Genomic DNA, 6,312 nt, shown 5'->3' with positions numbered 1-6,312 from the left:
TTACAAACATGTATAATCAAGCAAAACAAGTTTCTGTGTTGTCCAGATCAAAAAAAAAAAATGTCTCATTCTGCACTTTGAATCCTTCACCTTTCTATCAGGAAGTGGGTAATATGTTTCATCATCACTCACCTGGAATCATAGTTGGGCATTATGCTGATCAGAATTCCTAAGTCTGTCAAAATTATCATTGTATATGTTGGTTGTTCTAGTTCTATCCACTTCATCCTGTATCAGTTCATGCAGATCTTCTCAGATTTCTCTTAAACCATTCCCTTCATAATTTCTTACAGCACAATAGTATTTCATCATATTTATATACCATAGCTTGTTCATCCATTCCCCATTTATAGGTACCACCTCAGATTCCTATTCTTTGCCACCTCAAAAAAGAACTATAAATATTTCTGTACAATCTTAGAGTTTGTTTTGCTTAGGACTAACCCTTCCTTTATCCTTCCCTTACCTTCTCTCTAATTCCCTTCTCCCTCTCCCCTTTCCCTATTTCCCTGGTGAATGAAATGCATTTCTATGTCCAACTCTGTGTGTGTGTATATGTGTATGTATACATATATAATATGTGTGTATATATGTGTATATATGTACATATGTGCGTGTGTGTGTATTCTTCCCTCCTTTGACCAGTTCAGATGAGAGCAAGGCTCAGGTGAGAGTCACTCTTCTTACTGCCTCCTCCTTATTTGTGTAGACTTCTAATTGCACTTTCTGATTATATGAAATAATTTTCCTTAACCTCTCTTTCCCTTACCTACCGCCTTTCTTCTCTCCTCACTTTCTATTCTTTTAAGATCGTCAAGATATAACAGAACCGCTGCCAGGCCTTGTCTAATTATGACCCCTGATGATAAGGTTCATGTATCATTTCATATTAAAATGTAAGCAGTTTGTCATTGTTTAGTCCTTTATTTTATTCATGTTTACTTTTTTATGTTTCTCTTAAATCCTATGTTGGAACTTGAAGGTTTCTACATCAGGAATGCTTGTAAGTCCTCTATTTCATTAAGGCTTATTTTTTTTTTTGTTTTTTGCCCTGTAGACTCAGTATTGCTTGGGTATGTTGTTCTTGGTTGTAAGCCTAGATCCTTTGCCTTCTGGAACATAATATTCCAAGTTCCCTGTTCCTTTATAGTAGTGGCTGCTAAATCATGTGTAATTTTGACTAGACCCTCGGTACTTGAATTCTTTCTTTCTCTATTTCTGCTTGCAGTATTTTTTCTTTGACCTGGAAGTTCTGGATTTTGGCTATAGTATTCTTGGGAGTTTTCAATTTGGGACTGCTTTCAGAAGGTTACCAGTGCATTCTCTCTTATTTCCACTTTACCCTCTATTTCTAAGAGATCTGGGCAGTTTTAAGGTTTCTTGAAATATTAAAAAAAAATTTTAAAAAATTTTTAAAAATTTAAAAAATTAAAAATAAAGATTTCTTGAAATATGATGTCTCAATCTACCTAGGTTTATGACCTGGAACTGGTAGTGGTCAATGAAGCTGCTAGCTGGCACCTGCTACCGTGATAGTGCCCTGGTATGAGCCTGTGGGTACCCTGTTAATGATCTAAGCTGTCTTCTTACCCTGGTTCAGGACCTTTCTTATGGCCAGCCCCCTTTCTCAATGTGGCTTTTTCTTGGATTTCCCCACAAGGATGCTGATGTGTTTTCTAGATCTGTTTGAAGGAGTTTGGGGTAAGGGGAAGTTTACTGTTTTTCCTGCTACTCTGCCATCTTAGCTCCGCCTCCCCTCGATGGCTGTTTGCTGTTTTATGAATATGACTCATAATCAAGATTTGGAAAATGAGTTTGTATACTTAATTCTTGTTGACTTTAGGTGACATAGCTCTCTTCTTAAGAAGTGTTTACTGCCTGTGGCAGTTTCTAGGTTCTCTTGGCTTTATTGTGGCAATTGATTGAAATTGATTAAGTTTCTATAGGAAATAGTTATAGTTCATCTTGATATCTATTTCTTTATTCATTTCTATTTCTCAGTGTCAACAACTTCTTAAAATCAGGTTGAAGCTTTTAAATTACAATAATATCTTCTAATTTGGTAATTCTATCATTATTCTACACCAAAAAAAAAAATAGCCATTCTACACAGGCAGCTGGTTCAGAAATTATTGACCAAGATAACTAATCATTTCCTGTTAGTTAATACAGTGACTTTAATTTTTTGGATCTTACTCAGTGCTGACCATATTTAGAACCTCCCAGCTCTCTTATTGGAGAAAATGTTCATGATTATCTAGAGATGAGGCTTTGGTGTTTTTGCAAACCTTTGGTCTCTTTTGTTGCTCATTAGAAAAAGAACAACAGTTTTCTATTTATCTTCACTGGTCACCACTCTGCTTACCTTTGCATTAGTGTGGCTAAGTATTAAAGTGCATGTTGATTGGATTTGGAAAGTCTTATCAACTTCTTAGTAAAATTTCTCTCTCTGTATCAATAGATGTTGGTATTTAACCTTCATTTATCTTCGTAGGCTCCCTATGAGCTCCTCATGTGAAATAGATGAGTGTCCTGTGAAATGATAATTCTTGTTGCCTTTGGACTTTTGATTAGACCAGCTGTCACTGACTTTATTTGCAACTTTGTGTAGTCTGAGCTCTCCTTCCATTTAGCTGCCATTTCCTTCTGCTTTCAGTTGTAGCCAGAATGTCAGTATTGATAAGATACAAGTGTTCCAGAAGTGTGTCAATGAATTAGTCAGTGGGTGATGATTTCACTTTAAGAGTACCAGTAATAAATATTTATAGACACTCTAAAAACTGTGAGTATTAGCATCCTCTAGTCCGTTCTCTGCTACCATCACTGCAGAAATAGGAGATGAACAGGACTAAAGACTATTTTGCAAATGACCAAACAATTCACCTCCTGGTGGTTGGCCTTCTGGTTATGAAGCTATCTCTACTTATCTCTACTGTGGTCCTCAGGAAATAGGCACAAGCTACTGAAAGAACTGCACTTCTACCAATGTGGTAGAAGCTGCTAGAGCTTCTGCTATGTTGGCATAGTCTATGAGAACCCAGGTTCACCTTTTCTGCCACAATGGGGAACTGGAGTAGGTCTTAATGATTTTAAAAAAAATTATTGCTTCTTGTTTTCATTAGTAAAATGGTATAGCCTACTTATATTCACTATGTGTGTCTCCATTGCCCCTTGGGGCACTGGCAATTTTTGTTCTTCTGAGATTGTGGCCTTTCAATATTGATGATAGGGTATGGGCCCTAGAAACCCCACCTTGAACTTTCCCACATGACCAAGTCTCCAGCAGTAACCTGAGGCATCAACCCATCCCAGTAATCCTTTCAACTGACATTTCATTGTGGCCCTACCCTAGACCACCTCGCCTTAATTCCATCTAGACTCCTTCCTCTTGGCCCAGGTCCCTGGTGTTTGCCTGGGACACCCAGCCCTTCCCTGGTCATTCTCAATTACCTCCCAGTCTCCTCAGACTACTTGGCCACTCCTAGATCCTTCCCACCCTCTTTCTGCATACAAGGTCCATCTAGCCCCCCCTTTAAATTGCCCAGATTCCTTAAGAGTTTGGCCTTTTTGTAGTCAAAAAAATATGCTCAGATTCCTTAAGAATCTGGCCAATATTCAGATTTAATCTGGCCCACTTGTCAATACAAGTGTCATATATATGGCAGATTCTTAAAATCTCACCCACCCTGACCAATATTCTAATAAACCTTGTCTTTGGCTGAAAGAAGGCTTGGGTCAAATTCATTTGAGGCAGGACCTGCATCACTTGCCCTTGAATTTTGGGGTCCCGGCACCCCTAAAACTCAACATTGCCACTGATCACACTGGGGAGATTTTAGCTCAAAGAAAAATATGCAAATCATTGTTCACAAGTATAGAAATTAGCTCCCTTGGAGAACTACTTTTTATGATGAACTTGGTTTTTTTAGTTGTTACTTTTTAATTAATTTTTTTTTTTTTTACTTTTTTTTTTGCAGTGGGGAGGGCAGGGCAATTGGGGTTAAGTGACCTGTCCAAGGTCACACAGCTAGTAAGTGTCAATTGTCTGAGGCAATATTTAAACACAGGTCCTCCTGACTCCAGGGCTGGTACTCTACTCACTGCATCACCTAGCTGCCCCTAATTAATTTATTTTTAACATTCATTTTTAAAAAATTTTGAGTTCTAAATTCTCTCCCTTCATCCCACCTCTCCTGCATCTATTGAAAAGGCAAGCAATATATCAATAATACATGTAAAGTCATGCAAAACACATTTCCATATTAGCTATATTGCAAAAAATATAAAGTAAAAAAGTATGCTTTAGTCTGCATCCAAGTATGATGAACTTAGTTTTAATAAATTTTGAGCATATGGCAAATCTCATACCCGCCCCGTACAAAGGTGGAGAACTAACAATATTTATCCCAGGGTCTCATTAGACTAACTCCTGGTTCAGCAAGAACAGCAGAAGAGACCGTCTAGGCCTCTGAAGGAGTGTAAAGGCAATCAGTGAATGGGAAGATCTTTCCTGCCCATTCACTGGGCTTCAGGGGCGGGGCTCTCAGGGTCCTGGGGGGAGTGGCTAGGACTGGAGCCAATGGAAGCCTGTGGTGGGAGGAGCTTGCTGAATGGTTGGGGCAGAGCTAAGAGGCAGTTGGTGAGAGCAGTTAAGAGCTGGAGGAGAGAGGAAGCAGTCAGCTAGCTGGAACACAGCTTGGAGATTGCGGTGGAAGCGGCAGTGACAGCGACAGGCGTTACAAAAAAAGCAGGACTGACCCTCAGTGGAGACCGGAGAGTGCTGAGCAGGGGCTTGAGGCCAGTGGGTGGTCTTCTTGCTGGAGGGCCCTGGCATTGGGGGGAAGGAAGCAGCAGTATGGCTTGGCTTGCTGCCATAATGTTTTTCTGCGGCCTCCTGGTCACTATTATGAGATGGGCGTACTGGTCTTGGAAGGTTCTTGCCAGGATGTCGAATTGGAGACACTGGTCCGTGGGTCTGCTACTTTTGAGTTTCAATAAATGCTTTAACTCCTCTGCCTTCTACTTATGAGAATTCCTTATATCCTGTGATTCTGGGAGTCAGTGTGGAAAAAGTGATTTTTAAAAATCCCAAGTGGCTCAGAGTGTGACCTTCTCTGAACTTATCTCCACGCCCACTTTCAGAGGAACTGAGAAGATTCTTGGCGCTTTTCTCCACACCGGGAAGCCCAACAATAATAGCATTTATATGGCACTTCAAGCTTTGCAAAGTGCTTTACAAGTATCTCATTCGATCCTTACAACCCTCAACCACCTTCTCATTCAAAAAGAACACAATTCTTTTGTGTCACCTAGTTTTCATTTACGATTTCTTGGAATACGCTCTGGTAAGCCCGGTTTTGATAAAGCCCATTGGGATTCAAATGGAGCCACTTGACAAATGGAGCACCTTTAAATTCACCGATTGGCCAACAATAGCCTCACTCAGCCAGTGTAAGATGGCAGTTGTTTCCGTTCTGGCCAGAAAGTCTGAGGGTCTTCCCCTCTCAGATGGATTCTTCTGTGAAATCAGTCTAGGCCATCTTTTGCCTCACATCTTACCTAGCCTTTCATCACTGAATGGGCGCTGCCTCAGACACACTGAGACCTGGAAAAGATCTTAGCTTCGTCAGCCATTACTAAGTTTGTTCTTAGACAAACAAAATCAGGCTGCTTGTAAGTGTTTATTTCTCCCAAAGCTTACAGAACATGCATATAGAGATAGGCAATGAACTTGAGGCTGGACACACAGAGCAATTCCTTTTCACCTCTCCCTTCTTTCCTGGCTCAGGATGCCTGTGTCAGCCAAAATTATTATCTCCAGATGTGTTAATCCAGACATGAGAAAGGAACTTCTTAATTGGATAGGTTGTAATTACAATAAGAAAGGAGAATGTAATGGTGTCAACTGAAATTCTAGGTCCAGGATGTCTGTGTTTCTCTTACCATCAACACAACATAACATAACATAATGTAAGAAAAGTCCCACTATTCAAGACAGTGTCTGGGTCCGGTAGTCATAAACAGAAGGATGCTGCTGGTCAGCTTCATCTGGCCTTGTAGTTGTCAACACAGGAAGGGGCATTTTGAGTTCACTCAGAGAGCGAAGCAAAGCATGTCTGTTATGCCAGAAGACACAAAGCATTATGGTAGGCTAAGCTCACAGTGGGCCAAAATGTCTCTCTTGATTGGCCAATCCAGGTTTTGAGCCTTTCTCAGGTCTTGGGGGTTCAAAATAGTTTGGGGAGGCATCTATAGCTTAGGAAGGCCCACTTCATCCATGGCCATTACCAGTTGTCCAGAGAGAGTGATGCT

Source organism: Trichosurus vulpecula, chromosome 9, assembly GCF_011100635.1.
Source record: "Trichosurus vulpecula isolate mTriVul1 chromosome 9, mTriVul1.pri, whole genome shotgun sequence".
Lineage (NCBI taxonomy): Eukaryota > Metazoa > Chordata > Mammalia > Diprotodontia > Phalangeridae > Trichosurus > Trichosurus vulpecula.
This window is presented reverse-complemented; position numbering follows the sequence as displayed.